Raw genomic sequence first — 11,958 nt, forward strand, 5'->3', positions numbered from 1 at the left:
TGAATTATAACTCATTAAAACCAAAAGCTAAGATAACACTTCACACTCATTATAAACATTAAAAATTTTAAAGTCTGAAAAATACCAAGTGTTAGGATACGAAGCAATTGGAGCTCCCATATATATTTTTTTGGAATTGTAAAATGCTACAGCAATCTTTGTGCATTCTTAAGTAGTTTCATATAGTTACAAACGCAGTCGCCATAGAAATGGGTGATTGTACTTCTTATAACTTCAACCAAGAGAAATATAAATATATGTATTCATACAAGAGTGATATACTAATGTTTATAGCAACTTTACTTATTATACACATATTTAGAAGAAAAATAAATGTCTTATCAAAAAGTCAAACTTATAAGATAATGTACTATTCACAAATTACCACAACAAATTATTGTGCTATAACAAAATGCCACAAACTCAGGGTGCTTTTGGAAATATGTGTTGTGGGGGCCGCATGTTTGTACCAACCAAAACCTGGAGCCATTGGTGCCACAGAGTGAACACAACACGGAAGCCATATGCCATGTGCCCTGCCCTGGCCTTGGCCTTGCCAGTGCTGGTCATGTCTCAAGTTCATCGTACTGAGGAAGTTCCTGAACTTCCTTTGCTGGTTGAAGAAGAAGTGGAAGGCGACAAGAAGATTGTGGAGGCTTCCTAAAAAATAAAATTAAATTAAGGCCTGGAATGATATCAAAAAGGTCTATTTCTCTCAGTGAATGAGAGCTGGCGAGGACAAAATGAAAAATCATCCTTGCATCCAACACAGGGGACCTTTCATCGTCTATTATGAGGACAACAGCATCAGCTAAGACTTCACAAACACCCCTGGAATCATTCGGCTTAATGTAAGCAAACTGCTCCTGGTGGGCATGCAGGCCATTTCTGCATTTGGACTGAATGCTTTCTGCAAGCTAGAGGATCTGTATGGCACTTGGTATAAAGCTGCCTCCCTCCAGAGTAACTACAACCTTCCCAGGCACAAGATGCTCAGTACAGAGCTTAGCAGAATTGTGAAAGCCAATATATCCAAAGAGCCCTTCCTCTGTTTCCAAAACCAGCACTATTTCAATGCTGCATCCTCTGACTAGTCTTCCATAGTCACATAATGCTGCATTGTTCGGGAGTTTTGCATTAAGAATTTCTAATTCAAAAATAATTAAAATAGACTTACTCTTTAATCCATAACATTCATTTCTAAGAAAATATTTTCTTATGGTTGGAATCAGAGATGCATGCAACATTTATATGCAAGAATATTCATTTTATAATGTTGCATAGAGAAATTAGAAATAACCCACTATCCAAGACCAGGGGTAGAATTAGGTTGTTTGGATGTAGCTATGGGTTGATATCAATCATTGGAATGCTTTTATGCTGGCATTAGTTTATGACACAGGAAAGATGCAATAAAAATTAATAACTGCATATTTATCAGGATATTATTTTTAAACACATATATATTTTTAAACCAGAAAAACTTACAAAATTGGTAGTAGCATTTCTGAAATTATTAATGACATTTATTATTTATGCCATTCTATATTTTACACATCTATAATAATAAAAGCATAATATGCTAATTAGCCCAGACAGCTGAACGACCTTTGGATGTCATTCCAGACGTCCTTCTGGACAAAGCCACGGCAGCGGGGGGCCAAGGTAGAGGTGGTTAGAGGCAATCAGGCAGGCAGGTGAATGGTTAGAGGCAATCAGGCAGGCAGGCGAGTGGTTAGGGGCAGGCAGGCGAGCAGTTAGGGGTGTTCAGGCAGGCAGGCAGAGTGGTTAGGGGTGATCAGGCAGGCAGGCAGAGTGATTAGGGACAATCAGGCAGGCTGGCGAGTGGTTAGGGGTGATCAGGCAGGCAGGCAGAGTGGTTGGGGTGATGAGGCAGGCAGACAGGTGAGCAGTAAGGAGCCAGTGGTCCCAGATTGTGAGTAGGATGTCCGACTGCCTGCTGGATCTGGCCTAAGCCATCAGTCAGACATTCTCTGAAGGGTCCCAGATTGTCAGACGGCGCTGGCTGGGCTGAGGGACCCCCCCCACACACACACACACATGCACTGGGCCGCTAGTCTAATATAAATGTGTATCACTTTTATGCAATAAAACAAAAAGTATGTGCCTAGAACATAAAATATGCTAAATAAATAGTGGTTGAATAAAAATAAAAGTAAGCAAAATGTTCAAAATAGTGTAATATGACTAGATATGTGTAGGTGTTTCTAGTTAAAATGGGAAATAGAGAAAAGGCTTTTAATAATGAATGAGAGGTTGCTTCATATTTTTGTATTAAATAACACCATGTGAAATTACCAGTTTTGTAGGTACAAAGTAGTCAAATATTAGCGATTTTCTACTTAAGCCTATTACATTGAAAAGCTATTCTAAGAGATATATAATGGAGAGAAATATCCATATAGAGCACTTATGGGAAGAAAACATCAATTTCTGCCCCCAAAGCAGCCATTTTCAGGTTTGAAAAATTTTCAGGTTTGAAGAATTAAAAGGACTTTACTAGGATATATTTTCCATGTTGATCAATTTTTTTTCAATATTTAGCTTAGACTTGGATTTCATTTTTCTATAATAGCAACAGTATATGAGGTGATAATATCCGCAGTGCAGCTCACAAAAGCCTATTTAACCCACAATGTAGCTGAAATATAGTAGTAATTTTTCCACATAAAACCGTGTTCATAATAATGTTGCTATGGGGAGTTGAATGCAGAGTTTATTTCTAATGGAAACATTAGAAAACATGGCTCCCACGGGACTAGAACCCACGTTCCCTTTGTTGTGCATTCTAGTATTGGTAAAACTGCTTTAAAGGCATGTGGCCCCACAGGAGCATGTTTTGCTTTCAGCATTCATGGATTGGGCATGGCAATGCATATCATTTCTGCCCTCAGCATGCTGCCCTGAGAAGATGAGAGGTAGGCCAGGCATCTGCCAAGGTGGGCTGTGTCTTGTTTCAGCCCCCGATTTGCCTAGTGCCTCTAGTTAGGACACTTAAGTTGTTGTGTGACCAAATTTCCATCTCTGAGGAAAATATACTTCCTAACAATGTATTCATTGTGGTTGTTAGTAAATATAATGAAATTGATTAGGTATTATCTGAATAATATAAGTTGTGGTTTTGTAATAAAGACTCACATTAGGCAACTGATTGAACCATGTGGATCCAAAGTACAACTGACTACTGGAAATAAAAACAATACAAATTGTTCCCTACATGTATTCTTTTGTTGTTGGGTTATATGTATGCCATTTATTTGGTGTGAGTACTTAGAAAAGGGTATCGAGAACAAAGAAGAGCAGAATAACCAGGGGGATATACATACACACGAACATACGTGCACCCTATAGTGAAGGAGATAATGTGGCACTTTATAAATAAGGAATGGATACACTATTCCTCTAGTGGGAATCAGAATAATGATTGTGATTGTCAGGTATTGTGCAATATAGTTGATTATTAAATTAATACTGGAGAAGGAATTTTTTACTTAAGACATTATATTTATTTTATACTGTACATACATGGCATCTTACCTAATAAAAGAGAAACATGCAAATTAACCATCACTCCACTATGCCCACAGCCAATCAGAGTGAGTATGCAAATTAACCCAACAAAGATGGAGGTTAATTTGCATATACAGGCACAGAGTGGCCGTGAGGGGCATGACGCCTGCTATGAGGGCAAGGAGGGTGGCGGAGGGAGCTACAGGAGGGTACTCTGGAGAGAAGCGAGGACTTGCCAGCTCCTGGCTGGCTGGGGAGCGGGGACATGCGGGCTCCCGGGCAGCTGGGAGTGAAGCCAGGGGAAGGAAGGCCTATTCTTGCATGAATATCATGCAACGGGCCTCTAGTGTAATATATATTAGTTATTGTATATATTTTATTTACTTTTATAGTAAAGCAAAATTAAAAAAAGGAAGTTTAATTTAGTGACAGAATACACCTCATAGTATGAAAATGCTATACATCTTACTATACAGATTATTTGTCATGAATTAGACACACCCTCATTAATGTACCTCTGATATAGAAAAATTCTAGCATTTAATTTCTAATGTCTCTTTTATTTTTGTATGTGAAAGCCATGAGCCAAATGTGACTAAGGGAAATATATGTGTGTTTTTTTTTTTATTTTTTCACCAATATTTTTCCATTTCTTTTCTATTTGCTCTACAAGGCATTTTAATCCACTTGGTTCTATTTAGATGGTTATCTTTGTTATTAAGAGAGAATATAGGATATTGGTTAAGGGCCTGCCTCTAATACTAGACTCCTTGGTCTTAAATGCCAGCCCTGTCATTACTACCTGTGTGACCTTGAGCAAGACGCCTCATCTCTCAGAGGCTCAGATTCTTCATCTGAAATGGAATAGGATTGATGAGAGGATTAAATGAGTTCATGCACTTTGTACAGCTCTTGGAACCTTTTATTCCTTGAAAGATGTCAACTTTTTTTCTTTTTTCTTTTGCTAGGTACTCTCTGAATGTTGTCCTTATGTTTGGTTCCACTAGTTTTGGGCAGGCATAATAATAATGTTAATGCTGAAATAACAGAAAGCAATGTTTATGAGCAAGTATGATGTAACATGCATTATACTAATTGCTTTAAATAAAATGCCCACTGATGATCACAATAGCTGTGCAAAGTAGTTAAAGGAACTTGTAAAGATCATGTAGCTAGGAAAAAGGTGTTAAAAATTTGATTAAATCCATGCATAATACTTATTGAAACAGATGTCTAAATAATGTCCTTATTACCCACTCTCATGTATGTTACATTCCAAATAAGCCTGACTATATGCAGAGAATACTATATAATAAAAGCGTAGTATGCAAATTGTCCCCTCGACTGGGAGTTGTCCGGGAATTTGACCAGAGGGCGGGCTGGCCAGGGGAAGGGAGGGAAGCCCTGGCCAGCAGCTGGCAGTCACTAGGAACCTTACCAGTACACGAATTTTGTGCACTGGGCCTCTAGTCCATTGATAACTTTCTTTATCCTGGGTCTGGACCATAAGGTCCTATGATGCTTTCTATCTCACTGTGAAATACTTAGGCTATAAGTAATTTACATAAGCAACTTCAGCTCCAGATTTTGTTCATATGCATAAAGACTTCTTAAAGCTTTCTGACAAGTGGCAATTACAAGATTTTTAATTATATAATAGAATGGAAAATTAACATAAAATTCTAAATGACTGACTTACTATAATTTTATGGCATAATATCAATTAAAACTGTGTGAGTGCATTGTTTTAGGGAGAGACCACTTTACACAAAGTTAAGGTTGAAACTTGGTTATAGCACAGTGTTATTCGGCCTACACAAATGTGTATGTGTGGTATGTGTATGTGTGTGTACATGCACTTGTGCATGCACGAGCATTTTATTTTATGCCAGTGAGGTCGAGCAAGACATGCACTGTCCAGATCCCAAAGTTTACTTTTCCTTTCTCTCTTTGCAATGAACCAATACGTGGCTAGACTAATTGACACTTGTATATTACCTTTGAATCATTTTCAAGCATTTGAGTTCTAATCCCTACATTTAATTAAAAAGTCATTACAAATATGGAACAAAATATCTTCTGTATTGTGGGAGCCTTCTATCTTAGGACTACTTGATCACTTTCTTATTGTACATTCCTCTCCCCCTCCAATTCCAAGTAAGATGTGAGATAGCTATTTGGGATATTTAATTTGTTTAGCTTCCAAAATTTTTGACTTGATTAGGTTAGATACAAATGGGAAATATGAGACGCATAAATAAGGCAGAGAAACTGAAAAGCCATCCCATTTTCTATCTGGATAAACACTTTTAAGGAACTTGATGGCATGGCTCTTAATTAGGGCTATAAATGTGTGTGTGTGTGTGTGTGTGTGTGTGTGTGTGTGTGTGTGTGTGTGTAATAAAGTGCGAGCATATGGGTATTGACAAGATGTTTTTGGAGCACATATCTGGCAATTAGATATAGATTGTGTTGTTTCTGAGACTAAAATATCCATATCTACTTCCCTATTTGCTTTTGTGATGACTTAAAATAAAATGGATATGTGGATGTTAAATATCAAGATCAGAAAAAAACAACAGACAAAATAGATTAATATTTAATCAGAAGGGCATTTGCTAGGAACTATCATTTGTGTTGTAACATGAAGCTTTCCATTAAATCCTGTTGCATCTTCCTTTTACGATTAATTCTAGGGGAAATATCCCTGAAGGGATTTTCTAAGGGGGATGGGTGATAGGAGGAGGTACCAGTACAGAATAGGAAAGACTGTAATGATAAAACACATAAGAGGTAAATTCTTTAAATGTCACTCCCCTGAGTTCCACAGTTATCAGAAGTTAGCTTTTGCCTTAATCAGTCATCCCATTTTATTAACATAACTGGGTAGAGGCCCAGTGCACGGATCTGTGCACCAGTGGGGTCCCTCAGCCTGGCCTGCAGGGATCAGTGGACCTCCGTGCCACTGCAGCCTGGCCTTACCCGCCAGCTCCTAGGGCTCCAGGTCACTGTCCTCGTCGATCCTGCACAGCACGAAGTAGTGTGCGAAGCGGCAGGCGGCGGGGGAGGAACCCAAGCCCGGGCTGGGCACCGCACCACTTCCACTCATCCTGGCCCCACTGCACCTGCCACTGCCACTGCTGGGGCGCGCAGGGGGAGTGTCCATGGGAGACGCTTGCGCCGCCGCAGCTGCGCTCAACTACCGGCCCGGTCGTCTGGTGTCTGGTCATCCGGTCACTTAGGCTTTTATATATATAGATGAGAATCACTTACTTACTAGTTGTGTCTTTCATCTTTCATTCACTTATTGGTTATCTATTTGAAAATATTTATTGCCTACTGTATTCCAAGCACTACGGAGAGAGGTATAAAATATACAGACCCAATCTGTGGTGGACACTGCCAGTGCCTGGTCCCTGATGATGAGACATTATTACTAGGTGCTGTGTGTGACTTCCCCCCTGCCCTCTTCATCTGTGCTGAAGACCACCTGTGCCACTGCAGGGGCCAGCTACCCTCCCCAAGCAGGCTGAAAGTGGTGAGAGATCAATAGACCTTGGGAGCAGTCTTTGCCAAGGACTCTCTGGAGTCAGTATATAAATACGTCTGTTCACTTTTCTTGTTAGTAGGATAAAATTGAAGAACTTGCGCTGTCAAATGTCTTAGTTTCCCTATGGGATTAGGCTCCAGCTGGCCACTGTCTAATAATACACCTTTATCAGCTCTTATCTCTTCCCTGTATTGCATTTCCTGTCCTCATCTGTATTGGTGTAATTTGGATGTCCCACAACAACTGCTCATTTGAATCCTAATCTCAGGTCAGCTTTTGGGAGGACCAAATTACGACACAGTACCTGTTGTCATGTAATTTATACTCTACTACATGTAACTCAAAATAAGATCAGATGTTATCTACATTTGGAAATAATCTGTATGCTTGCAAAAGCACAGTATTCTAGACACACTGAACCCAAATCTCTGCAGGAGGAGTTCAGTAATTTGGACTTTTAACCTGCTCTCTGGTTGATTCCTATGCTCCCTCAAGATTGAAAACTATAGGTCTAATGAACAGCTCAGTGTTTGCAAGTCATCTTGCCTTAACTTGCCAAGATATTGAGTCATAATGATTTAATGGATTTTTGTCAAAATTTAATATTTTAGGGATAAAATATGTTCAATAAAAGTAAAATTTGTAAGAAAAATAATTACTTTTATTTTTGTATTTAAAACATCAAAATGCATTTGAAAATCATGGGTATCTTTAAAATTCAAATTGTTTGGATTATCAAACTAGAATGAAGGTTTAAGCAACATTTGCATATACTGTATAGAGCTATACAAATAAATACTATTGTCATATTTGTGTTTTGATGAGAGTATTTTGTGTTTTAACTAATAGCATATTTTAGCATTTATCCATTTGCTTATGCACCCTTTAATCATTCAAAAACTATGTACTTAATAACACAATCAAGTATTAAATTAAAATATAGAAGTGCATAAGTGAAAAAGCAAGACATGGCTATCACTTTCAAACACAGACTAATTCTGTGAGATCTAGGACATTCTTATTAAAATATAAACTTGAAATAAATTTCAAAAATAGTATTTGCCCTAAATATCTAATGAGAAGAAAATATATTATTAGTGATTAATTTTATGGTTTCATATTCTTAAAAAAAAAAAGCCCTTCACAACTTTTGGTAGACCTTTTGTCATTTCATAGGAACTGTAGTTAATGTATTTACTTCTTGTTCAAAAGAAATGGCATGGTGTGTAGGAAGATGTGAATTTTTCCACCTGTATGTACGTAAAAATTCTTCAACTGAAAATTTCTATTATTGTTTTTTTTTTCATCTTACACATTGCACAGGCAACTTGGAAAATGCTATTATTTCTAATGACTTCAAAATACATACTTTTAATCAATAAGATTAAAAAGCTTATTTATCTCTTAGGCATATAAGTCGTCATCTCTGTCCAGCTTTTCAGCAGGTCAGCCCTAAATATATATAAGACAATTCGTTTTTCAAAATACAGAAACCATATTTGCATTCGAGGTTTAGACCTGCCAGTGAACCTACTGTTATACTTGCATCTCATAATATTGACATTTTGTAATTTCATTTTTGAAAATTTTAAAGACATTTGTTAGTGTTTAATAGCACTGCCTGAAAAAAACAGTAAAAAGTAACAATGATATTTTGTACAATGTGGTTATACATTTAATAGGCTCAAATGCCCATTTGAAATACTGTAATCATTTGTATATTGTATTGTGTGTTCACCACCCCAAGTTAAATCTCCTTCCATCACCATTTGTCTCCCCTTTACACTCTTCTACCTCCTCCCAATCCTCCTTCCCTCTGTTAATTATCACACTGTTGTCTGTGTCTATGACTTTTCTTTCTTTTTTCTTTTGCTCAATCCCTTCATCTTTCCCACCTCAGCCCTCTAAACTCCTTCCCTTCTGACAGCTGTCAGTCTGTTCTCTATGAGTCTGTTTCTATTTTATTTGTTAGTTTACTTTGTTCATTAGATTCCGCATATAAGTTAAATCATTTGGTACTTGTCATTCTCTGACTGGCTCGTTTCACTTAGCATAATACTCTCCAGGTCCATCCATGCTGTTGCAAAAGATAAGATTTCCTTTTTTTTGTGGCTGAGTAGTATTCCATTATGTAAATGTACCACAGCTTTTTTATCCACTTATTTGGCACATCAGTAAATTCAATAATAGATAGATAGATGATAGATAGATAGATATAGATAGGTAGATAGATAGATAGATAGATAGATAGATAGATATTTCAGTCAAAGTGATGTTCCAGCCATAAGCTCACAGAGGAACCACTTAGCAAATGTGATGACAAATCGTTCTGTAAAAGAAAATTTTTACGTATCCTCACAAGCCTTGACTTTCCAGTCTGTGTGTCTCCACTGATTAATCTGATGAAACAGTGTTACACAATACATAATAAAATATGTATGTAATGAAAATTATTATTTGGCTTTAAATAAAATGCTGTCATGACCATTCCTTTCTGTACCACATTTTTTCTCATCTCAAACATGTGCTCATGTGAGTTTTTCATTAACAAGTCATTTTCCCGGCCCCACCACAGATATCTTGACTGTATTTCTGTGTTCTAAAACATGTTTCTGCCAGTTTGATTATTATTTCTATGCCTGTTTTGCTCTTACATTTTTTCCCTGCTACCTCTGGTTTATATTGCCCCTTTTCTCTGAAAATAATATGCAGGTTTTCAGAATTGTTCCCTGTTTTCTGATCACTTCATATAAGCAACAACATTTATCATTATTCAAGATGATGGTATATTCTACTAGATATCAAGGAAAAGACAATTTCACAAAAAAACACCTGCCACTGAAGTTGAAGATGAGGAAAAACGTTGGCAGTCTTAACATTTTCTGCATCACCAGATTATCATCTCACCATATTGTAGACAAAAATGCAGAAAATGATTTTTTGGTTAGGTTTATTCTCTACCTCAGTGGTCTACAATATACAATATGCATACTATAGAAAATCTGCTATTGAAGGAAGAAGGAATTGTTTGCACCTTAGAATTTTACAGAGGTTAGAGTTACACAGATATCAGAAGCCCAGAGGTAAATTCTTAAAGAAAGGGGATCCACATTATGATCAAGGAAAAGCAACCTTACTGCAGTTATATGAAGAAAGGAAGACTAGACATTGTAAGGGCAAAGAGAGTCAGAAAGATTTTAAAGTATTTAAAGTGAACTACCCCATATAAACAAATAATGCATGGATACACAGATGTATTCTAAAGGTGACCTCTGTGGTTGACAGTGTTATCAAAGCATGTGTGGACTGGAGAAGGATGGGCATAAAATAAAATGTCAGTAATTTCTTCATGTCTTTTTCTTCTTTAATCTTGTGCCCATGTGGATGAGATAGGACTAGCAAAATTTTTATATACACACTACTTTCAGTTTTAAAATTATTTTTCTTATTTTCAGCCTAATCAAAGTACTTATGGAAAAATAAATTTGTTTCATGATGCTAAAGGAGGACATATTTACATTTTGATAACTATGAATAAGACAGTTAATAGGGTGGAACAGGTCAGAATGGTACCGGCAGTGGCATATCAAGAACAGGAGAAACATGAATGTCAGGGGAAGAACATTGGGGCACATGGTCCATGTGTCTCTCCTCATGAGGATGTTCTCCTTCCAGTGAGAACTCAGAGGTCTGAGGTTTTATTTTATGAATGAAGACCAACTGCTGGTAATTTTGGCAAATTAAATATATATTACTTCTGTTTGCTCCCCAAATCACACTAAAATGTCAGAAAATGGTAAGAGTTAATATGTGCATCCATAAGTTCAAACATGGAAAAAGACACACAGTAATAAATAGTGAAAAATGGAAAACAGAAGAACATAAGATAACTCACTAGCACCAGAACAGAAGACATCCTAACGCATCGGGGAGAGCTCAGCGAAAAGCATGTCTCACTCACAGAACCACAAACATTGGAGGCACTTCTTAGAGTAGGGTGCTTATCAGGAGGGTGAAAAGGAGACTTGGTTGGAAATCTGTCTAAAGAACAATCACCTGCATTTAATTGAAGGTTAATTGTATGAAGAGGTGGAGCCATGGTTGAGCCCTGGCTCTGGGCATGTGGGCACCAGCATAGATGAGGATGGAGACACTCGGAGGAAAGCCAGGGATCTGTGAAAGCCCATATAGAGATTAGTAAAACCACTTCTCCCACTCAGCTCTGAGAACACGGGCTGCTGGGCGTGTAGCCTAGAGGCAGGATACTAAATAATTTCCCTCCAGGGAAACTGAGAGATGAAGAGACTTTGATAGTTGTTGTTCCCCCAAGAAACACTTCAGCCTGATCACCATACAAAGAAGCCTGGCAGTCAACTTACATAAAAATGAGAAAAGGTTGTGTATTTATAAGTCAGGAAGGGGCTAAAAACACTAGAGAGAAAAAAAATTTGAAAATGAGGATATCTTAAGAAAAGTTAACAATCAAAGCATTGGAAAATAAAGTTAGCACAACCTCCCAGAATATAAATGGAAAATACCTGAGAAAAAATTAACATTGGATGATTCATATAAAATATCCAATATCCAAACAACTGAAAGGGATAACAGTGAAATATATAAAGGGACACTAGAGAACAGAAGAAAAGAAGCTAGAATTCTATCAATTATTCATCTTGTGTGTTGTTAGAGTAGTAGTATTGGGTGGTTGTTTAGTGTAGGGATCAAGACATGGGCTCAGCCGAAACCGGTTTGGCTCAGTGGATAGAGCGTCGGCCTGCGGACTGAAGGGTCCCAGGTTCGATTCCGGTCAAGGGCATGTACCTTGGTTGGGGGCACATCCCCAGTAAGGGGTGTGCAAGAGGCAGCTGATCGATGTT

General features: G+C 37.6%; 1 pseudogene; it reads left to right on the forward strand.

The window, feature by feature from the left end:
* The first annotated feature begins 412 nt into the window (after nucleotides 1-412).
* On the forward strand, nucleotides 413-1,094 carry LOC103289223 (60S ribosomal protein L4-like; annotated as a pseudogene).
* The last annotated feature ends 10,864 nt before the right edge of the window (nucleotides 1,095-11,958 follow it).

This window comes from Eptesicus fuscus, chromosome 15 (genome assembly GCF_027574615.1).
Source record: "Eptesicus fuscus isolate TK198812 chromosome 15, DD_ASM_mEF_20220401, whole genome shotgun sequence".
Classification (NCBI taxonomy): domain Eukaryota; kingdom Metazoa; phylum Chordata; class Mammalia; order Chiroptera; family Vespertilionidae; genus Eptesicus; species Eptesicus fuscus.